Source organism: Psammomys obesus, unplaced genomic scaffold (assembly GCF_907164565.1).
Source record: "Psammomys obesus unplaced genomic scaffold, mPsaObe1.curated_primary_1811, whole genome shotgun sequence".
Classification (NCBI taxonomy): Eukaryota; Metazoa; Chordata; class Mammalia; order Rodentia; family Muridae; genus Psammomys; species Psammomys obesus.
In genome coordinates, this window is record NW_026585894.1 from 14,928,824 (window position 1) to 14,953,556 (window position 24,733).

The following is a 24,733-nucleotide window of genomic DNA, read 5'->3' on the forward strand; positions in this document are numbered from 1 at the left end:
AAACAAATAAACAGAATAAAGTTATACTGAATGCATAAAAAAAAATTGTGGTATAGAGCTAAACAGAGATTTGTCAACAGAGGAATATCAAATGGCAGAGAAAAACTTAAAGAAATGTTTAATATCCTTAGATATTTGAGAAATACAAATCAAAATGACCCTGAGATTTCATCTTACACCTATCATATTTGCGAAGGTAAAAAACTCAGTGGATGATGCATGCTTCAGAGGATATGGAATCCTCCTCCATTGCTTGTGGGAATGTAACATTTTACAACCACTTTGGAAATAGTCTGGTGCTTCCTCAGAAAATTAGAAATTCTGCTTCCTCGAGATCCAGTTATACCACTCCTAGGCATATACCCAAAAGATGCCCCAGCATTCAATTAGGACATTTGCTCAACCATGTTTGTAGCAGCTCTATTTGTAAGAGGCAGAACTGGAAACAACCCAGATGTCCGTCAACAGAGGAATGGATACAGACATTGTGGTACATTTATACATTGGACTACTACTTAGCAAATAAAAACAAGGAACTCATGAAAGTTGCAGGCAAATGGAGGGAACTTGAAAAGATCATGCTGAGTGAGGTAACCCAGAAGAAGAAAGACACAAATGATATATACTCACTTATAAGTTGATATTAGCCATATAGTATAGGATAAACATACTAAAATCTATAGCTCTAAAAAAAGCTAAACCACAAGGATGATCCTAGGAAAGATGCCTAATCCTCATTCAGAAGGGCAAACAGCATAGACATCTAAAGTAGGAGAATTCCAGTTAGACCAGCACCATTTGTTGAAGATGCTGTCTTTTTTCCACTGAATGGATTTGGCATCTTTTTAAAAAATCAGGTGTCCATAAGTGTGTGGATTTATGTCAGGGTCTTCTATTCGATCCCTTTGATCCACCAGTCTGTTTCTATGCCAGTATCATGCAGTTTTTAGTATTGTTGCTCTATAGTACAGCTTGAGATCAGGGATGAAGATACCTCCTGAAGATCTTTTGCTGTAGAGAATTGTTTTAGCAATTCTGGGTTTCTTGTTCTATGTGAAGGTGAGAATTTTTCTTTCAAGGTCTGTAAAGAATTGTGTTGGTAATTTGATGGGAATTGCATTGAATCTGTAGATTGCTTTTGATAAGATGGCCATTTTTTTTGAATTTTATTTTTTTCTTATCAGTTACATTTTATTAACTCTGTATCCCAGCCATGTCCCGATCCCTCATTCCCTCCCAGTCCCTCCCTCCCTCCCACCCTCCCTCATCTCCACCGTGCCCCTTTCCAAGTACACTGATAGGGGGGAACTCCTCCCCATTCATCTGATCCTGTTTTATCAGGTATCTTCAGGACTGGCTGCAAAGCTCTCCTCTGTGGCCTAACAGGACTGCTCCTCCCTTGGGGGGTGGGGAGGCCAAAGAGCCAGTCATTGAGTTCCTGTTAGAAATAGTCCTTGTTCCCCCCACTATGGGAAACCAATTGGTTACTGAGCTACCACAGGCTACATCTGAGCAGAGGTTCTAGGTTATATACATACATGGTCCTTGGTTGAATGTCAGTCTCAGAAAAGACCCTGTGCCCAGATATATTTGGTCCTTGTGGAGCTCCTATCCTTTCCTCATCAGACTAACTCCCCTTCTTTCTTATGATTCCTTGTACTCTGCCAAAGGTTTGGTCATGAGTCTTTGCTTTGAAAACACTGCTAGTTAGAGTCTTTCAAATGTGGTCAGTAGACTCCTGTAAGATGACCATTTTTTTTATTAATTACACTTTATTCATTTTGTATCCCCCCATAAGCCCGTCCCTCCTCCTAGATGGCCATTTTTATTATATTAATCTTGCCAATCCATGAGCATGGGAGATCTTTCTATCTTCTGATATCTTCTTCTAATTCTTTCTTCAGAGACTGGAAATTTTTTTCATACAAGTCTTTGACTTGCTTGGTTAGGTTCACACCAAGGTACTTTATGTCCTTTGTGGCTATTGTGAAGGGTATTGTTTCCCTAATTTTTTTTCGAGGCCCTTTTGTCCTTTGTTTACAAGAAGGCTACTGATTTTTTTGAGTTAATTTTGTATCCAGCCACTTTGCTGATGGTGTTAATTAGCTGTAGGAGTTCCCTGGTAGAGTTTTTGGGATCACTCAGGTATACTATCATAACATCTGCAAACAGTGATAATTTGACTTCTTCTTTTCCAATTTGTATCCCCTTATAGATCCATACTTATCATCCTGCACAAAACTGAAGTCCAAGTGGATCAAAGACCTCAACATAAAACCAGATATGTTAAATTGGTTAGAAAAAAAGTGGGGAATACCTTTGAACTCATTGGCACAGGAGACAACTTCCTGAACAGAACACCAACAGCACAGGCTCTAAGAGCAACAATCAATAAATGGGACCTCATGAAACTGAAAAGCTTTTGTAAAGCAAAGGATACTGTCCTTGAAAAAAAAATGATAGCCTACAGATTGGGAAAAGAGCTTCACCAATCCTATATCTGACAGAGGGCTAATATCCAGTACATATAAAGAACTAAAGAAGTGAAATGGCAAAAAATCAAGTAATCCAATTAAAAAATGGGGTACAGAGCTAAACAGAGAATTCTCTGCAGAGGAATATCGAATGGCAGAGAAACATTTAAAGAAATGCCCAACCTCATTAGCCATAAGGGAAATGCAAATCAAAACAACCCTAAGATTTCACCTTACACCCATCAGAATGGCTAAGATCAAAAACTCAAGAGACATCACATGCTGGAGAGGTTGTGGAGAAAGGGGAACCCTCCTCCACTGCTGGTGGGAATGTAAGCTTGTACAACCACTCTGGAAAGCAATCTGGCGCTTTCTCTGACAACTAGGAATAGTGCTTCCTCAAGATCCAGCTATACCACTCCTAGGCATATATCCAAAAGATTCTCAAGTACACAATAAGGACATTTGCTCAACCATGTTTGTAGCAACCTTATTTGTAATAGCCAGAAGCTGGAAACTGCCCAGATGCCCCTCAGTGGAGGAATAGATGCACAAATTGTAGTATATCTACAATGGAATATTACTTAGCAATAAAAAACAAGGAAATCATGAAATTTGCAGGTAAATGGTGGGATCTGGAAAAGATCACCCTGAGCGAGCTATCCCAGAAGTGGAAAGATGCACATGGTATATACTCACTCATATAGACATATAATATAGGATAAACCTACTAAAATCTGTACACCTAAAGAAACTAATCAAGAGGGAGGACTCTTGCTAAAATGCTCAATTCCTATCCAGAAAGGCAAAGAGGATGGACATCAGAAGAAGGAGAAAAGAGAGAACAAGTCAGGAGCCTGACACAGAGGACCTCTGAAAATCTCTGCCCTGCAGACTATCTATGTAGATACTTAGACTTATGGGCAACCTTTGGGCAGAGTGCAGGGAATCTTAGGAAAGAAGTGGGAAACAGTAAGATCTGGAGAGGACAGGAACTCCATAAGGAGAGCTACAGAACCAAAAAATCTGAGCACAGGGGTCTTTTCTGAGATTGCTATTCCAACCAAGGACTATGCATGGAGATAACCTAAGACCCCTGCACAGATGTAGCCCATGGCAGTTCAGTATCCAAGTGGGTTCCATTGTAATAGGAACAGGGACTGTCTCTGACATGAACTATTGGCCTGCTCTTTGATTTCCTCCCCCTGAGGGGGAAGCAGCATTACCTGGCCACGGAAGAAGACAATGCAGCCACTCCTGATGAGACCTAATTGACTAGGATCAGAAGGAACGAAAAGAAGTCCTCTCCTATCAGTGGACTTGGGGAGGGGCATGCATGCAGAGGGTGGAGGAAGGGAGGGATTGGGATGGGAGGAGGGAGGGAACACGGGGGGGGATACAAAGTGAGTAAAGTGTAATTAATAAAGAAAAATAAAAAATAAAAAAATTAAGAAAAAAGAAAGTAAGAGAATATAAGGAACAGGACAGGGACCTTCCACATAGGGCCTCTGATAGACTTTACCCACCAGTGTATCTAAGGAGATCCTGAGACTCATAGCCAAACTTTGGGCAGAGTGCCATAGTCCTTATGGAAGAAGAGGGAGAGAGAAAGACCTGGAGGGGACAGGAACTCCACAGGTTGATGTACACAGCCAAAATTCCCAGAGCGGCCCTCATAGACCAACACTCCAACTAAGGACCATGCCTGGCTAGGAGCTAGACCCCCTGTTCATTGGCTGCTCAGTTTCAAAATTCCCTAGTATGGAATACAGTGGTTGTCTCTGACATGAACTCAGTGGCTGGCTCTTTGATCACCAACCCCCTTGTGGGTGCAGCCTTGCCAGGCCACAGAGGAAGATGATGCAGCTAGCCTTGATGAGACCTGATAAGCTAGGGTCAGATAAAAGGGGAGGAGGTGCTTTCTTATCAGGGGACTAGGGAAGAGGCATAGAGGGAGAAGAGGTAGGGTGGGTGGGACTGGGAGGAGAGAAAGGAGGAGCTGTAGCAGGGAAACAAAATGAATAAATTGTAATGAATAAATATATACATAAAATTAAAATTAAAAAATAGGCATATTAGGGGTTGAGGATTTAGTTCAGTGGTAGAGCGCTTTCCGAGCAAGTGTAAGGCACTGAGGTTTGATCCTCAGCTCTGAAAAAAAAAATGGGCATAATACTACCTTAATAGATGATTTACCAAAGATAGCAATTAATTATATGAAAAGATGATCAACATCATTAGTAAATGGCAAAATGCAAATTAAACCTCAAGCATTTGGATACCTAAAATTGAAAAGGGTGACCACTCCATATTTTGACCAGAGTGAAGAAAAACGGGGACTTTCTATAACCCTTGAAGGAATATAAACTAGTACAATGACTTTGTAAAACTGCTTTAGAGTTTCTTAAATATTTAGACATATACCTACCATATGGTCTTTTCCTAAGAATTTACCTATGAAAAAGAATGAACATGTCTGTATAACGGCTGGTACATGAATATAAATAGCAGCTTTGTTTGAAACAGCTATAACCTAGAAACAGCCTAAATGTCTAACCACAAAAGCATACAGAAATAAATTATGATATATGGATTAATAAATTATAGAACAGCAATAAAAATACTGAACTCTTGCTAAATGGCAATGCATTGATAAAACTCAAGATATTTTGCCGACATAAAGAAACTAGAAAAGAAAGGGTACATATTGTATGGTTGCATTTATAAAAAAATCCCGAACTGTAAATTAATATCTAATGACAAAACAGCAATGATTTACTTCTTGAGAAGAGGGAGAACTCAAAGTTGGAAGGAAAGGTTTAGAAGGAGGCATGAGTAACGTTTTGCAGTCACAATGTAGTCATTACCTTGCATACATTAGTGGTTTCCTACATATATATACACACATGCATATATCAACAACTATTAAAGTATATACATTTAAATGAATTCATTTAATTGAATATCAATAAAGGAAAGGAGGCAGAGAGATTCTTTCATCCTGAAAGTCCAGGCACAGACTTAGCTAGGTTTAGGGTCACACTGGAAATTTATTTCCCACTCAGTTAATGAGCAAATTCCAGTTGCACCATTTTGCCAAGCCATGTTTGCTTTTCCTTTCACTTATACCCATGGGGATTAGAGACCTCCTTTTGTAGGACACTGTTTTGGAGGAACGTAGAAGTAAGTCTGTAAATCTTTCTCAGACTGGAGTCAATTATCAAAAAATTGTACAAGTCTTGGCTACACAAACACATTATGATAGATTTAAGACTGAACAAAAGGAAAGCAACATGGGCGACCAGACTATCCTGACCATGTGCTGCATACTGAGGATCCAGTATCCCCTACTAGAAGAGCAGAAAGTCAGGTTTGGAGCCCTCTGGTCTTGTCCTTCAAAGATTCATCCCAGCCAACTCTGTCTCAGGCTGTTGAGACAGGTATATTCCCCATCTTGTCTTTCTAATATTATTGGGTTTTCAGAGTTAATTATTTTGGACAAAAGTTCTTTATCGAGAATGTCCTTGGGAAATATTTACTGACAGTTTCTTTGGCCCATCAAGGAAGCACATTCCCTCTGGCATTTCCTGATAATCTCTCTAGAGCTCAGATTCTCTTTAACGGTGAGTCTCAGGTCCCAGCATCCTAAATTGTACTTGGTGAAGGAAGAATCTGGCACACCAGGGACTGGGACACACATAAATGAAGTCATGGAAAACAGTGCTCCTTTTCCTTGTTCCATGTTCTACAACAATGTCTATTTTTGTGGAGATACACACAGAGTTAGCTCTTTTTTCAGATATATTTCATTTGGTTGTTATGAGAAACAGAGCTGATTGTCTTTTTTTTTTACAGATGGAATGTGAAACTTGAATGACATAAAATTCTTTGACAAAATGAAAAGACCTAGCTAGTGATACAGCCTCAGTTTGAATCTTCAGCAGAAATTCCACTAAAGCATGTTGGAGACCAAATGGGATAATTGTTATGTTGTGCAGGCAATTCAACTGTCCTTCCCTTTGGGATCTTTAGGGTCCTGACAACATCCTATATAAGTACCTGCATCCTATGACATCATCTGGGCCAGTAACATAGTGACCTGTTGGCCAATGCCACTCTCTCTTACTCCTGCTCTTGATCTCTCCCCTCTCCTGCTTCTCTCTCTATGTCAGGATGTCCCTCCCCAACCATCTCTCTCTCTTTCTCTCTCTCTCCATCTCTCCATCCCCATCCAATAAATCTCTTTCATATAATACCTGTTGTGTGCGTGGCATCATTTTAAAATAAATACTAACATTTGGTGCCAAAACCAGGGAGGGCTCTTCTAGCAATGTTTAGACATGCTAGAACCCATCTTCACATGCCTGCCCACAACAAATCTTTCTCTCACATCCTCACCTCCTGCGTCTTTCATGATCACTTAACCTGTTTCTGCCTGCTGCTGCTGCCACATGCATCTGTTCCACTTGTGGCAGCTGCTCAGATGTGTTTGTGGTGTGGTCGCTGACTCCCTCATTTGCAATGGTCTTTCACGATAGCTTGCTCGCTCATGCTGGTCTTCACTACTAGGTAAGTCAGGCCTTAGGACCTGCCTGTACAGCACTGAAGGGTTTAAAACTGCCCTCAAAGGGCTTTGAACTTTGCCACCGCCTCAGGCCCCAAGAATTAGGATTTTAAATGTCCTTCCTCGCTTGCATGCTTATGTGTGGAGCAAGGTTTTTGAATTGTGCTCACACTCGCTCAGCCGTGCCACCCATGGACCCTTTAGAACTGCTGTTGGGCAGGGCCCACTATGCCTTCAGCAAGGCCCCAGATCCTGCGACCAGTCTCACTATACCACCACAGCCACTCACCTCACAAGCAGCCATGTTGATTTTAGACTAGAGAAGGGTGCCATGAACTGGAGCCTCACAGATGCTTGCTCTTCCCCCACTGCACAGGACTCCAAGCTGCATGTTCTAAACACTGGCTCTCAAAATATCTCTGATCTCTAAGCCCCTACTTCCCAACTTTAAAAAATACATTCTTTTCTTTCTAATTTCTGTACACTCTTCCCTTAAAAATTATTTTAAAATGCTGTAAATTCTTATCTAATGATTTATATGAATTGCTCATTGGATTTATGTTTATAAGACTTCCTTAATAATAATTAAATATCATCTCCTTTTAGACTAAAAACAAGACTCATTTAAATGGGTATGAATTTTTATATACATTTAAAGTTATATTTTTACAATATGCTATATATAATTCAATCCTGTTTCAAAATAAGTTTATATGATGCTAAAATTTCAAGGTTATAAAGTTCTATTCAAATTAAAGCTAATTTAAAATGTAGTGCAATTGCCTATGTCTTTATCAATTCCTAAATTAATAAATAAATGTTTCTCCTACCACGAGCTGCCTATGATCTGGATTCACTACTAGACTTTCTGGCCAATGAATTTGATATAATAAATTTAAATGTAATTTAAAAATTCTTCTATAGTGTTCTACTATGTTGTTTATTCTAAATCTAATAACTTGGGGGTTAGTAAGTAAGTGTTAAAACTTGATCATTGTGCTATATCTTCACTATCAAAAAGGTTAAAATATGCTTGGTCCTATTTTCTGAATATGATAATAGTATTAATCTATAATATAGCCTTAGACTTTTATAAGCTATGGACTTTTTATATACTAAATCATAAGGAAACTGTTATACTCTTGCTTTCATGAACTATGTTTATGACTTTTAAGGCTCCAGCTTAACAGGGAGGAAACCTAAAGTCCTACAAATGCAAGCTAACAGTCATTCATTTCATAGATGATCAAGTCCACTAATGTGTCCAAAAATATATTTGTAGTCCTACAGGTACAAACGTAGTCTCACTGCTATCTTAATTTAAGGGGGCTAAGGATGGTCCCCGAAACCCCCATACAGAAGTTGGTAAACATGATTTTTAAAGCCTGAGAGCTTTCCCGACAGGCTCAGCTATAGCAAAAACTATGCTCCAGACCTTGGCTGCTGCTCTGAGGCTGTTGGCATTCCAGCACAAAACAACAACAACAAAAATAAAAATAAAAAAAACAAAAAAACCAAGAGGTCTGCAATGTCCCATCCCACCGGAGTATAGCCAAAAGTCAACTCCTCCAGGTAACTGTTTCAAATGAAGACAGGAAGGATAGTGGTCCCGCCAGCCTCAATAAGCCATGATTGCCTGCTGGCAGACTGGCCTCTGGAAGTCAAAATGCCCCCATGCAGGTTTGTTCTCTGTGCCCAATCATGGAGGCTCAACCAGCACAAGAGTCACAGACACTTCCAGCCTTCCAGCTCCTTGACCTGATGGAGGACAAATGGCTCCTAAATTTAGTGACCTCTACTGCCCTTGCCCAGCCCCGGGTAGCATTACAGGTCTATTTTAACCCCACACTTGGGTCCCACAGTCATATTGCCAACTTCTGTCTTGGGAAGTCTCATATGCCTTCTCAGTCCTCTTCATAAGCAAGAGACCAGGCCTTAATCTGGTCTTTTACTGTCAGGTCCAGTCACAATCTGCTTTGTTGCCAGACTCAAGAAAAAGGTCTCAGATTTAATCTTTTACCATCCCTTTAGCTAAAGGACAATAAATGTTCATAACAGTCTCATTTATGTCTAATGGTAAATAAATAGATACAAAGGCCTAAGCATACACAGAACCAGAAAAATTGAACACAGGGCTCTTCCCAGAGACTCATACTCCAACCAAGTACCAGGCATGGAGATAACCTAGAACCCCTGCACAGATGTAGCCCATGGCAGTTTAGTGTCCAAGTGGGTTACATAGTAATGGGAAGAGGGACTGCCTCTGACATGATCTGATTGGTCTGCCCTTTGATCATCTCCCCCTGAGGGGAGAGCAGCCTTACCAGGCCACAGAAGATGACAATGCAGCCACTCCTGATTTGATCTAATAGACTAAGATCAGAAGGAAGGAGAGGAGGACCTCCCCTATCAGTGGACTTGGGGAGGGGCATGCATGAAGAAGGGGGAGGGAGGGCGGGACCTGGAGGGGAGGAGGGTGGGGCTTATGGGGGAATACAAAGTGAATAAAGTGTAATTAATAAAAAAAATTCTAAGAAAATGTTGTTTGAAGGTCTAAAAATGTGTTTTACAAACTTAAATTTTCGTTAAGCCTTCCTTCCATAATATGTAATCATACTAAAAGTTAAGATCAAGTGAGCTTTTGCCCCTTCTACTTCACAAAAGGCTTCTGCCTTTCCAGAGCTCTACTTATAACAGAACCATGTATGTCTACTCCCTTTTCTACAATGTATATTTCAATGCATATTACATGTTTAATGTAAAAGGTCTAATCTTAGCATATATAAAGTTTTATCTTCTTTGTAAAACTTAAAAGGAGTCTTATAAACTGAAGAAAATCCACGTGAATCCACCTCTCAGGTCGGTTGGGCTCCAGATAAGTACTGCACTTATTGCCTATCTCAGAGGGCGGGATTCTCCCCCCTGCCCTGTTTCTCTGGTTTGGGGACTCCTCTTTCCTGGCTACCCAATCACTACACCATTCATCCAACACCTTCAGATTGATGAGTTCCTTTCCACGGTCTGCATAAACATTCCCTTTGTCTGAGACACTGACCGGTATCTCTCCATTTCATTGCGGAACGGAAGTACCCTCCCTTCTCGCCTACCCTCACACAGACACCTTCCCTTAGGTGAATAATCTTTTTCTTTTTACCGACACGGTCTCTTAGCTTTTCCTTTCCTCTCAGGCTTCGGACACGCAGTCGAAAATCCTAGTTCTAGGTGAGCCATGTCTCCTGGGAGTCTTCCCCTTGGCCCCTGGCACTGTTTGTGATGACCTGTTTTGCCACCTTTTGCCCCTGTACCTCTGGTTTTCCTGTACTTTGTGGGGACTCTCCAAAGACTGGCAGAACTGATAGTAAGTGGATCACCAGCGAAGAAATCAATCATATTTAGCTACTTCCTGCTGACACTAGGGCAGAGATAGGGAGGTCAAATGGTTGAAATGTTGGCCAAGCCTGGGAACAGTAGGCTGTTATGATACTGTCCAGGGTCTGTGAGAACATCCATGGCTGGGAGTGAAAGTTCAGGTCTGCCTTGAAATGTCTGTCTGTGAGGTTAGACTGGAGTACCTGTGTATAGCTGTTTTGGCCATGTCTTGGATGTAGGAAACACCTGGCAGGATACTGAAATGTACATATAGGCAGAAGACAAAGTTAAGTAGGTTACAGAGAAAATTTCTTTAAGTGTACATTACGTTTAGGTGTATGTTTGAAACATTTTGGGAGAGCGAACAAAGACAGAAGAAGAGACTTGAACATAGGAACCTCTACTTACCCAATCACTGACAATAATTTAAAAGATTTTGCTTTGGATCTGTCATCTAAGCAAACTGAGGCCAAGTTTGGGTGCAGAAACATGTAAGCCAGAGGCCCTTAAAGCAGGCTCTAGGTGTCCAAATCTACAATTATTTAGAAGGCAACTCAGTGGAGAGCTTAGGTGTATGGTGGAAGACACGATTCCTATGGGTGAAGAGAGAAAAGTCACTTTCTGCCAAGCCCTGTCTCTCCTTAGGACTTTCATACCAGTGGGATGCAGCAGATGACATTCACTGCTCACTCATGGTTGACCATGTGACTGAGGTCAGTCAGTGGATGGTGAGAGTTAAAAGATTAATTGCAGAAAAGAGGAGTCTGTCTTCAGAGTCACCTGAGTACCAGACAATACCAGGCTTCCAACAGTCTTCATAATAACAGGAGCTCTCCAGACTCACTTCACATGACTTACTATGCCTTGGTGTGGAAGGTCCTCTTCTCACTTGGCTTTCTCTTACCACCAGGGGTACTATTGGTCCTTTTGGGCATGACCAAAGATCCTACCTGGGCCACTGCAAATCATTTGTTACTCATATTATGTACATTTCAATAAACATCTCTATAGTGGGAAGTGGGTAGGAAAGGTGAGCCATTCTGATGCCAAACTGGTTCTTTCTGGTGTCAGCTTACCTCCTCCAGGAATACCACTCCTTGTTTCATTCATCAGGAAGGGCCTTGATGTGCACAGCCAGATTGTTACCTGCTTTTCTCAAAATTAGACTGAGAAGCATATTCTTTGTAATGTGGCCCAGTGTCTTTGGCTAATTTCATTTCAGCCTGACAATAGATTCAAACAACTGGAAAAAAAAAGGCTAAAATGGTGTGCTTCAGGCCCCAAACCAACAGGACCAGGTTCTCTCAGCATTCCTCAGTCCCTATCTGCTGCTAGGTAATGCTGGCAACTCCACCCTCTACCCTGAAATTTTCAGGGCAGGGACTTCCTTTCCTCCTCACCACCATGTAATCTAGATATTATGGAGACCTTGCTTTTTCCTCTCACTCTTATCCCCTTGCATAGCGACCAAGAGCTGCTTTCAACGAAACTACCTTTATGTACATTAACTTACCTTACATGAGAAGCAGCCCAAGCTCCTCATTTTTTAATTAAACAAAAAGGGAGGAATGTTATTTTGTGCAGGCAATTCAACTGGCCTTCCTTTAGGAATCTTTAGAGTCTTGACAACATCCTAGGTCAGTACCTGCATCCCATGGCATCACCTGGACCAGGTACATAGTGACCTGTCGGCCACTCCCTCCCCCTTACTCTCTTGCTCTTGATCTCTCCCTATCTCCTGCTCTCTCCTTTCTCTCTGTTAGGGTGCCCTTCCCACTGCCATCACTCTCTCATTTTCTCTCTCTCTCTTTCTTCACCTCCATCCAATAAATCTCTTTCATATAATACCTGTTGTGTGTGTGACATCATTTTAAAATAAATACTAACAATAATGTTCACCAAATGCATAACACTTGGTCTGGGGCAAGCCATGGCTCTTGGTTTTCTCTCTTCCAAACTCCATGCTTTACCCACAATGACTTGACCTTATTTGCTCATCTCACAGCTCTTAGACTTGCTCTCCTTATACACATCCTCAAATCTGGTTCCCAACACTCATCTTTGCTTTTTTTTTTAATTTTATTTTTTCAGGTTGACTTATTTTATTTATTTATTTATAATTATTATTAATTACAATTTATTCACTTTATAGCCAAGATGTAGCCCCCCCCCTTGTTTCCTCCCAGTCTCCCCTTACCCTCCTTCTTCTTTCCCTATGCCTTTTCCCTAGTCCACTGATAGAGGAGGACCTCCTCCCCTTCTATCTAACCCTAGTCTCTCAGATCTCATCAGGGTTGACTAAATCATCTTCCTCTTGAGATGGGATCTTAACTAGATAGTCGAGCCTGACCTGGAACTTGTGATATACTCAGTAGTCTGGAGTATTGTCATTTTGGGTATATGCCACAATGCCCAGCTCACTTTTTATGTAATTGGTCCACATTTTATCTACTCCAATGAGAAGCTGGAGTTTTGCTTCATAAGCACCTCCAAATATTTCAAACCGAATCTTTAATTATGTTGTACGTAAAAATACCACCACTTATCACAGTATTTTAAAACTATATCTTATGGTTAAAACTTTCTATTTGATTCTGAGATTTTATATCAAATATCATAACATGAAAATATTAAATACTCCCACTCAAAACAATATCATTAATTTAAACAAGAATATGAACAGGACCAAAAATGTAGTTAAAATCACTCTGGATAGCTAGATGTGTGAAGGATTCATGCTTGGATTACTTTTGGGTTTTGGCTTTGGGAAAGCAGTGTTAAACAGGTAGAATGAGACAATGAAGCTGAACAGTTTAAGGAAAGTGGGAAGCAAGGCAAAATGTTGGACATGGAAAGTGTTATTATTTGACAATAATTATATGTAGGGAGGAAAAAGAAGGACATTGGAGTTAGAAATGTTAGTGGTGGTGATGGTCCTAAAGGCATTGGGAGAAATGGAAACTTGGAAAACTAGGGCAATATTGCAGGAAAGGTTTTGTTGTTGTTCTTATAGGTAAGAAGACTATCAAGGTTCATCAGTTTTCTAAAAACACTTCTACATAGTGATTGTACTATTGTTAAGGATGACCACACATCTTTACTTTTCCCTGGGAAGAAAACATGTATCTCTCACTTAAAGGACTACAAAACCATAGTTTCTCAAAAAAATGCAATGTTAAGCATGTTCAAGGCCCACTGCAAACTTTAACTCAAAGAAGCCAGAATTTCAACACAGAATGAGGGAGGGCCTTGGTCTTTCCCCCAAGCAGAGGATTTGCTGGAAATTGATGGCTAATTGGGGAAGGAGTGTCAGTTTGCTTTACAGATGTGATTGCTGGTATGTTGTCCCTACTCAAGTGGTCCCTATATCCATGTACATCACAGTCAGAACTGATTAGACTCACGGTTAAAAAAAAAAAAGCATTAATGGCGTTGGGAGGGAGATGTGGTGGAGCATCTAGAAGGATTTGGCAAGGAAGGACTTGTTTGATTTGACCAAAACATGCCATGTATGAAATTCTCAGAGAATACTTTAAAAAATACATTTAAAAAGAAGCCTCTTAAAACGCCTTGCCAAAAAAGATATTACAAATAAAGCAGATTTTTTCCATTTGTACTTTTTCATGCATGATCTCTCATAGATGGAGGTTTTGCAGTTGGGATGATGGAATAAATGAGAAGGTAAAATGTAGAGTCTTTAGACAGAGTGTGCTTGTTTCCCACTCAAAATTGTGAGTCACCTGTGGGTTTTTTTTTTCCTCCTCCAACTACTTCACCCAGCTTCAATATACTTGGTTAGTTTTAAATATTCTTTGCACAGCCTTCCACAAGCTGGCAGTATGTTTCTACTTCAGAAATAGCTTTTGTATTATGAATCAATGTCAGAAGGCAGTAAAGTGATAGCAGGCATTGTCTCTGGAAAGCGAGATTACAGATGATTCTTTATTTTGTTCATTTTGCTTATCTGTACTGTCTGAATTTGCTGCAGTGGATATATATTGCCAGTGAATGGAGCCATAATCAAAGTAGTGTTAAAGAAAACTCAGTTTCATTATAATGTCAAAGTAAATAAGACTAGATAGAAAAGTGGAGAAGCAGCAAGGTCTTTGCTTGGTAAAACAAATAACTGATTAGATCTGACCTGAAGAATGTATGAAAGAAATATATTAAAATATTCCTAGTTGCCTTGGAGATTAGGACCCTGCACTCAGGGTCTGGTGGGAATGGGAGGCAAGCCACTAAGTACTCACACTATCAGCTGCAGCTCAGTGGCAGAACACTTGCTTAACAAACATAAGGACCTGGGTTTGACCTGAGCACAGAAAGCAAAGTAGGAACTGCAAATGAAAGGCTACACATACTTTTTTTTTCTTTGAATTTTATTTTTTTCTTATCAGTTACATTTTATTAACTCTGTATCCCAGCCGTGTCCCGATCCCTCTTTCCCTCCCAGTCCCTCCCTCCCTCCCTCATCTCCACCGTGCCCCTTGCCAAGTCCACTAATAAGGGGGGACCTCCTCCCCATTCATCTGATCCTGTTTTATCAGGTATCTTCAGGACTGGCTGCAAAGCTCTTCTCTGTGGCCTAACAGGACTGCTCCTCCCTTGGGGGGGGTGGGGAGGCCAAAGAGCCAGTCATTGAGTTCCTGTTAGAAATAGTCCTTGTTCCCCTCACTATGTACTTTACTTTTAAAAGAACTCACTTTACATCCTTGTTGTAGCCCCATCCCTTCTCCCCTCACAGTCCCACTCACCCTCCTTTATCCTTTCCTCTCTTCTTTTCCTTAGAAAAGGGGACCCTTTCCCATCCAGCCTAGTACATCAAGTTGAATTAGGACTGAGCCTGAGGCCTGGCAAGGCAGTCCCACCAGGAGAAAGTGATCAAAAAGCTGGCAAGTGAGTCTGTGTTCAATGAGTTCCCACTTCCCTTACTAGAGGACCCACATGAAGCCTAAGCTGCTACATCTTTGTAGGGGGCCCTAGGTCCAGTTCTTGCATGACCATTGGTTGATGCTTCGGTCTCAGCAAGCCCCTTTGGGCTCCCGGTTAGTTGGCTCTCTTTGTCTTCTTGTGGAGCTCCTGTCACCTCCAAGTCCTTTCCTCTTTCCTCCCACTTTTCCACAAGACTCCCCACTCATCATCCAATATTTAGCTGTGATTTTTGGCATCTGTTTTTAAGGCAATGCTGGAAAGAGCCTCTCAGATGACAACTCTCAGGCTCCTGACTGCAGGCATTAGCAGAGCATAGTTCATAGTGTCACCGTTTGGCTCTCTCTGATAGGGTGGGTCTTTGGTTGGGCCAGCCATTGGTTGGGCATTCCCTCAAGCTCTGCTCTATCTCTTCTAACTTTATCCCTGCACATCTTACAGGTAGGGTAAATTTTGGTTCGAGGTTTTTGTGGGTGGATTGGTGTTCCCCTCCCTCTGTTAGGAGACTTGTTTAGTTAGTGTCCTCTTCAGTATCTATGGCCTCTGCTACTAGGAGTCTCTCCTTGAGTCCCTCTCATATACCCCCAGCAGCCTACCCTGACATAGGTCTTCAGTTTGTCACAAAGATGTCCACACTGTCAGTTTCTCTTTTTTTCTACCATCCTTCTGACTTTCCGCCCTTGCTCTCCCCAGGTCTGTTCTCCACCCTCTTAACTCTGTGGCCCCTTGCCTACCATGTTCCCTCTTTTCAACCACTACCTCTATCTCTTATATTTCCCCTTTCCAAGTGAGATTTACACATCCTCCCTTGCATTTTCCTTGTTCCTCATGTTCTTTGGGTCTGTGCCTTGTAGTCTGTTTATCCTTTATAATAAAATCCACTTCTCAAAGCTGAGGTGGGGCAAGTTGGCGGCCCCGGGAGAACTATCATTCTGAGCAGCAGCAGCAGGATCAGCACAGTGACCAGCAATCAGAACTCACGGCCATAAAACACAGTCATTGTGTTTCCCAGGTGAGAGGATACCCCACGGTGGGGGATTCAATCAGCTTTTAACTCACCCGGCTAAACTGCAGAAGAGATCCGGGTTCCGCCAGACGCTTGGCTGCCGGCCGCCAGCCCCAGCCCCAGCCCAGAGCCACAAGCCAGTGTCTCCCGTCACGGTCCCAGACTGAACCGTGTGCACCACACTATCAGAGACTGGAATTTTCAGTTGAGAGATAACCCAACGGTGCAGGAAACGATTGGGACCGACCTTAGGTCACCCAGACATCCCCTGGAAAAGACTTGGGTTCCACGGGCACCCCAGGAGCCAGCCCGGAGCCAGAGCCGGGGACCCAGGCTCCCGCACAGAGCCCTGCCTGCCTGTGAGCCTGATTCACCGCCTGAGATAGAACTGTGGGTACCAGGGCACCAGCGAATGAGTTTCACTGTCCCGGTGCAAACACACAGGGAGGGAAACGGCTGGTCTGATCTCAGAGCACTCAGCCGACACCCCCACCCCAAAAAGGTCTCGGGAAAATTACCCAGTTTAGGCAGACACCCAGGCTCCCAAAGGCCGGAAAGGCAGACCCAGGCAGTTTCCATGCACCAGACAGCTGGCAGAGACTGAGCTGCCATCACTCAGCTGTGCTCCACAAACAGGGAGTTTCTGCGGCCAGCCAGCTGGCGGAGACTGAGCAGAGTGCCCCAGGGCAAAAAAGAGACTGGGAGTCCCTGTCTTCATAGAATCCACAGGGAAGGAAGGAAACTGTACTGACTTAAATCACCCAATCCTTCCCTGGAAAAAGACTAGCAGACTGGCGGGGCTGAGCCACCATCACTCAGCTGTGCTCCAGACACAGGCACAAACAGTTGATGCGTGCCAGGTGTCCAACTGGGTCACAGCAGCTGATCATTAAATTTACAGCAAGAAACCCAGAAACAGGGCAGCTGTCCTGAGGATTTCCTTGGGTGAGAGGAGAACCCTCTTGACTAACAAAGACCACAGTTACCACTCAGGTCTCTATCCCTGAGGTGAGCAGCAGCAACTCCTGAAAAAACGCCAGCCATCCAGGGACTATACCCAAAAAGCTGAGAAGATATCCTTCAGGAAAAACCAGCTTTCTGCAAAGGGGATTCTCTCCACCACAGGATCCCCAGGAACCACCAGAAAATAACCCCAAACACCTAAGATAGCACAATGGGTAGAGGCCAGCGTAAAAGCTCAAGCAACAAAAGACAGAGGAATATGGAATCTCCAGAACCCAGTTACCCAGGGGCAAGTAGCCCTGGACAGCCCAGCATAACTGAAATCCAAGAAGATGACCTAACAACTATGCTCATGAAGATGATAACAGAGGAAACAAATAAGATACGTAAAAACATAGAGGAAGATAAACTCAAACAGAATATTGCCATCCGTAAAGAAATAGAGGAAGCTGCAGCCAAACAGTTTATGGCCTTTAGAAAGGAAATGCTTAAAGCACTGAATGAAATAAAAGAAACAGAGTTGAAGGAACTAAAAGAAAAACAGGAAAGTACAATCAGACAGGTGAAGGAAGTAAACAAAACAACTCAAAACCTGAAGATAGAATTGGAAAAATTAAAGAAAACACAAATGGAAGAAATAATGGAGAGGAAGAATCTAGGGAAGAAAACAGGAACTACAGAGGTAAGCATAACCAACAGACTACAAGAGATAGAAGAAAGAATCTCAGGTGTAGAAGATACAATGGAAGAAATCGATGTATCTGTCAAAGAAAATGTTAAATCCAAAAAATTCCTGACACAGACCGTCCAAGAAATCCAAGACAATATGAAAATACAAAACCTAAGAATAATAGGTATAGAGGAAAAAGAAGACTCCCTTCTCCAAGGCCCAGAAAATATTTTCAAAAAAATCATTGAAGAAAATTTCCCCAAGTTAAAGGAGAGGCCAATAAGAATACATGAGGCCTACAGAACACCCAACAAATTTGACCAGAAAAGAAAATACTCCTGCCACATAATAATCAAAACAGTAAGTATACAGAACAAAGAAAAAATACTAAAAGCTGCAAGGGAAAAAGGCCAAGTAACATATAATGGCAAACCCATTAGAATCACACATGACTTTTCAACAGAGACTATGAAAGCCAGAAGGGCCTGGACGGATATCATGCAGACCCTAAGAGAACACAGATGTCAGCCCAGGCTACTATACCCCACAAAACTCTCAGTCCTCATAGATGGAGAAAACAAGATATTCAATGACAAAAACAAATTTCAACAATACCTACAAACAAATCCAGCATTACAGAAGACACTGGAAGGGAAAATACAACCCCCAAAAATTAGCTTCTGTCAAGAAAACACAGGAAATAATTAACCTTACTACAGTAAAACAAAAAGCAACCAAGCACACAACCTTATGAACACAGCCAACATCAAAATCAAGGGATCTAACAGCCACTGGTCATTAATCACTCTCAACATCAATGGACTCAACTCTCCAATAAAAAGACACAGATTAATAGAATGGATACGTAAACAAAACCCAGCAATCTGTTGCATACAAGAAACACACCTAAGACACAAGATAGACATTACCTGAGGGTAAGGGGTTGGAAGACGACTTTCCAAGCAAACGGACCCAAGAAGCAAGCAGGAGTAGCCATTCTAACATCTGATAAAATAGACTTTCAACCAAAATTAATAAAAAGAGATGGGGAAGGAAACTTCATGCTCATCAAAGGAAAATTCCACCAGGAAGACATTACAATCCTGAACATCTATGCCCCAAATACAAGAGCACCCACACTTGTTAAAGACACATTGATAAAATTTAAACCACATATAGATCCCCACACATTAATAGTGGGAGACTTCAACACCCCACTCTCAACAAAGGACAGGTCAACAAAACAGAAATTAAACAAAGAAACAATGTCTCTGACAGAGGTCATGAATCAAATGGACCTAACAGACATGTACAGAACTTTACACCCAAACACAAAAGAATTTACCTTCTTCTCAGCACCTCATGGAACCTTCTCCAAAATAGACCATATAGTTGGTCACAAAGCAAGCCTCAACAGATACAAGAAGATTGAAATAATCCCTTGTATCTTTTCTGATCACCATGGAATAAAGCTGGACCTCAACAATAACAGAAATAGCAAAAAGCCTACACACACATGGAAACTGAACAACTTGTTACTAAATGACAGCTGGGTCAGGGAAGAAACAAAGAAAGAAATTAAAGTCTTTATAGAACTCAATGAAAATGAAGACACAACATACCCAAACTTGTGGGACACAATGAAAGCGTTGCTAAGAGGAAAGTTCATAGTACTAAGTGCCTTCAAGAAGAAATTCGAGACAGCTCATTCAAGCAACTTAATGGTTCACTTAAAAACCCTAGAAAAAATAAGAAGCAGACACACCAAGAAGGAGTAGACGGCTAGAAATAATCAAACTCAGGGATGAAATCAATCAATTGGAAACAAATAAAACAATTCAAAGAATCAATGAAACCAAGAGCTGGTTCTTTGAGAAAATCAACAAGATCGTCAAATCATTAGCCAAGCTAACTAAAAGGCAGAGAGACACCACCCAAATCAACAAAATCAGAAATGAAAAGGGGGACATAACTACAGACACTGAGGAAATCCAAACAATCATTAGGACTTACTTCAAAAGTCTATATGCCACAAAAGTTGAAAATCTAAATGAAATGGACAATTTTCTTGATCGATTTGACTTACCAAAGCTGAACCAGGACCAGGTGAATCAACTAAATAGTCCTATATCCCCCAAAGAAATAGAAGCAGTCATCAAAAGTCTCCCATCCAAAAAAAAGCCCAGGACCAGATGGCTTCAGCGCAGAATTCTACCAGACCTTCAAAGAAGAGCTAACACCAATTCTCTTCAAAACTATTCCACAAAATAGAAACAGAAGGAACATTACCAAACTCATTCTATGAAGCCACAGTCACCTTGGTACTTAAACCTCACAAAGACTCAACAAAGAAAGAGAATTTCAGGCCAATCTCCCTTATGAACATTGATGCAAAAATACTTAACAAAATACTTGCAAACCGAATCCAAGAACACATCAAAGATATTATCCACTATGACCAAGTAGGCTTCATCCAAGGTATGCAGGGGTGGTTCAATATACGGAAATCCATCAATGTGATCCACCATATTAACAAACTGAAAGAAAAAACCACATGATAATCTCCCTAGATGCTGAAAAAGCATTTGACAAAATCCAACATCCATTCATGTTTAAAGTACTGGAGAGATCAGGGATACAAGGCACATATCTAAACATAGTAAAGGCGATATACAGCAAGCCTATAACCAACATCAAACTAAATGGAGAGAAACTTAAAGCAATCCCACTAAAATCAGGGACAAGACAAGGCTGCCCACTTTCTCCATATCTCTTCAACATAGTGCTGGAAGTCCTTGTTAGAGCAATAAGACAGTTGAAGGAGATCAAGGGGATACAGATTGGAAAAGAAGAAGTCAAATTATCACTATCTGCAGATGATATGATAGTATACGTGAGTGACCCCAAAAACTCCACCAGGGAATGCCTGCAGCTGATAAACACCTTCAGCAAATTGCCCGGATACAAAATTAACTCAAAAAAAAAAATCAGTAGCCCTCCTATATACAAAAGTCAAAAGGGCTGAGAAAGAAATTAGGGAAACAACACCCTTCACAATAGCCACAAATGACATAAGGTACCTCGGAGTAACCCTAACCAAGGAAGTCAAAGACTTGTATGAAAAAAATTTCAAGTCTCTGAAGAAAGAATTAGAAGAAGATATGAGAAGATGGAAAGATCTCCCATGCTCATGGCTTGGCAGGATTAACATAGTAAAAATGGCCATCTTACCAAAAGCAATCTACATATTCAATGCAATTCCCATTATATTACCAACACAATTCTTTACAGACCTGGAAAGAAAAATTCTCAACTTCATATGAAATAACAAGAAACCCAGAATTGCTAAAACGATCCTCTATAATAAAAGATGTTCTGGAGGTATATCCATCCCTGATCTTAAGTTGTACTATAGAGCAACAGTTATAAAAACTGCATGGTACTGGCATAGAAACAGAATAGAGGATGAATGGAACCGAACAGAGGACCCAGAAATAAACCCACACACTTATGGACACCTGATTTTTGACAAAGATGCCAAAACCATACAATGGAAAAAAGATAGCATCTTCAACAAATGGTGCTGGTCCAAATGGATGTCTACATGTAGAAAAATGAAAATAGATCCATACTTATCACCCTGCACAAAACTGAAGTCCAAGTGGATCAAAGACCTCAACATAAAAGCAGACACATTAAATCAGGTAGAAAAAAAGTGGGGAATACCCTAGGACTCATTGGCACAGGACAAAACTTCCTGAACAGAACACCAACAGCACAGGTTCTAAGAGCAACAATCAATAAATAGGACCTCATGAAACTGAAAAGCTTCTGTAAAGCAAAGGACACCGTCATCAAAACAAAATGAATGTCTACAGATTGAGAAAGAATCTTCACCAACCCTTTATCTGACAGAGGACTCATATCCAGTATATATAAAGAACTAAAGAAGCTGAAAAGCAGCAAACCAAGTAATCCATTTAAAAAATGGGGAACAGAGCTAAAGAGAGAATCTCAATAGAGCAATATCGAATGGCAGAGAAGCACTTAAAGAAATGCTCAACCTCCTTAGCCATTAGGGAAATGCAAATCAAAACAACCCTGAGATTTCACCTTACACCCATCAGAATGGCCAAGATAAAAAACTCAAGTGACAACACATGCTGGAGAGGTTTCGGAGAAAGGGGAACACTTCTCCACTGCTGGTAGGAATGTACAACCTACTTGTACAACCACTCTGGAAAGCAATCTGGCACTTTCTCGGACAGCTAGGAATAGCACTTCCTCAAGATCCAGCCATACCACTCCTAGGCATATATCCAAAAGAGGCTCAAGGACACAATAAGGACATTTGCTCAACCATGTTTGTAGCAGCTTTATTTGTAATAGCCAGAAGCTGGAAACAACCCAGATGCCCCTCAACTGAAGAATGGATGCAGAAATTGTGGTACATCTATACAATGGAATATTACTCAGCAATGAAAAATAAGGAAATCATGAAATTTGCAGGTAAATGGTGGGACCTGGAAAGGATCATCCTGAGTGAGTTGTCCCAGAAGCAAAAAGACTCACACGGTATATACTCACTCATATAGACATACAACGTAGGACAAACCCACTAAAATCTATGCGTCTAATGAAACCAAGCAAGAGAGAGGACCTTAACTAAAATGTTCAATCCCCACCTGAAAGGCAAAGAGGATGGACATCAGAAGAAGAAGAAAACAGGAAACAACCTAGAAACCTGCTACAGAGGGCCTCTGAAAGCCAGAAGAAGAAAACAGGAAACAAACTAGGAACCTACCACAGAGGGCCTCTGAAAGCCTCTGCCCTGTACACTATCAAAGCAGATGCTGAGCCTGATGGCCAACTGTCGGGCAGAGTGAATGGAATTTTATGTAAGAAGTGGGAAATAGTAAGAGCTGGAGAGGACAGGAACTCCACAAGGAGAGCAACAGAACAAGAAAATTTGAAAACAGGGAACTTCCCAGTGACTCATAATCCAACCAAGGACTATTCATGGAGATAACCTAGAACCCCTGCACAGATGTAGCCCATGGCAGCTCAGTGTCCAAGTGGGTTACATAGTAGTGGGAAGAGGGACTGCCTCTGACATAATCTGATTGTCCTGCTCTTTGATCACCTCCCCCTGAGGGGGGAACAGCCTTACCAGGCCACAGAAGAGGACAATGCAGCCAGTTTTGACGAGGACTGATAGACTAAGATCAGAAAGGAGAGGAGAACCTCCCCTATTAGTGGACTTGGGGAGGGGCATGCATGCAGAAAGGGGAGGGAGTATGGAATTGGAAGGGGAGGAGGGAGGGGTTCATGGGGGGATACAAAATGAATAAAGTGTAATTAATAAAAAACAAAAAAAGTTAAAAAAAAGAAAGCCAAAGCTAAAAAAAAAAAAAATCCACTTCTAGGCATATATACAAAATTTGCTCAAGTAAGTAATAAGGACATTTGCTCAACCATGTTTGTAGCAGCTTTATTTGTAATAGCCAGATGCTGGAAACAACCCAGATGTTCATCAACGGAGGAATGGATACAGAAATTGTGGTACATCTACACAATGGAATATTACTCAGCAATGAAAAATAAGGAAATCATGAAATTTGCAGACAAATGGTGGGAACTAGAAAAGATCATCCAGAGTGAGGTCATCCATACCCAGAAAGACGTATATGGTATACACTCACAAAGTAGGTTTTTAATGAATAGTTGCCATTGGAAAGGCAGAGAAAAGAAGACAGCACTTATTGAGGACTGCTAGAACAACTCTGGGAAGATCCACCACACAGGTCTCCATCTACTGTGCAGTTTTACTGGAAAACTCAGCAAGAATTGTGTGTGGTGAGTTCATGAGCTGTTTGGAAATGAATAGCAAGAGAAGCTCTAAAGCTTTTGGGAAAAACAACAAATAATCAGTATAATATAAAATGTCAACCCATTGAAGACAGAGGGTGAAACATATGAAGACAAAGGGTGAAACATACGTTAGTTCCTTCTACCACACAATGCAAAGGTTAAAAAAAAAATCACATATTCTTCCTTAGTCACAAGTTTATACTCTTTAAAAATGAGGAAGGTAGATAATTAAGTTCCTTTGTTATAATAATTAAAGTTATTATGTTTGTGTGTGTGTGTGCATACATGTGTGTTGGTGAAAAGTATTGAGGTTTTTATTAATTTTTATAACTTCTCCATTTTATTTCTCATATTTTTTTTCTCTTGAATGGACATTATCACCTTCCAGTCCTGTAGTATTTGACTTTCCCAAAGCAGGTGTGCACAAAGCAGTCCAGGTAATTATCTTTTTTAATATATAATGACATTTAGTTACAAAGTAGAGATTAGCAACAAAAACTTAGCACAGGTATTAGCAGTCTCCTATTGCCTTTTCTAATTTAAATAATATTTTCTTAATTCTTTCATATAATGTGTTTTACCTATATCCATCCTCCATAAATTTTTCTGTATCTATCTCAATCTCTCTACCCACCCAACTTAACCTCTTTTTTTGTTTTTACAATTTATTCATTGTATATCCTGAATGTAGCCCCAACACTCTTCTCCTCCTGGCTCCACCCTCATTTTCTCTTTCCCTCCTCACTGAAGAGGGGAATCTGCCTCTCTTACTATCTGACCCCAGCCTATCAGATCCCATCAGGACTCCCTGGATATGATGGGGCGGGGGGGGGGGAATAGAAGGACTTGGAGGTGCCAGGAGCTCCACAAGGAGAACAACCAAGACA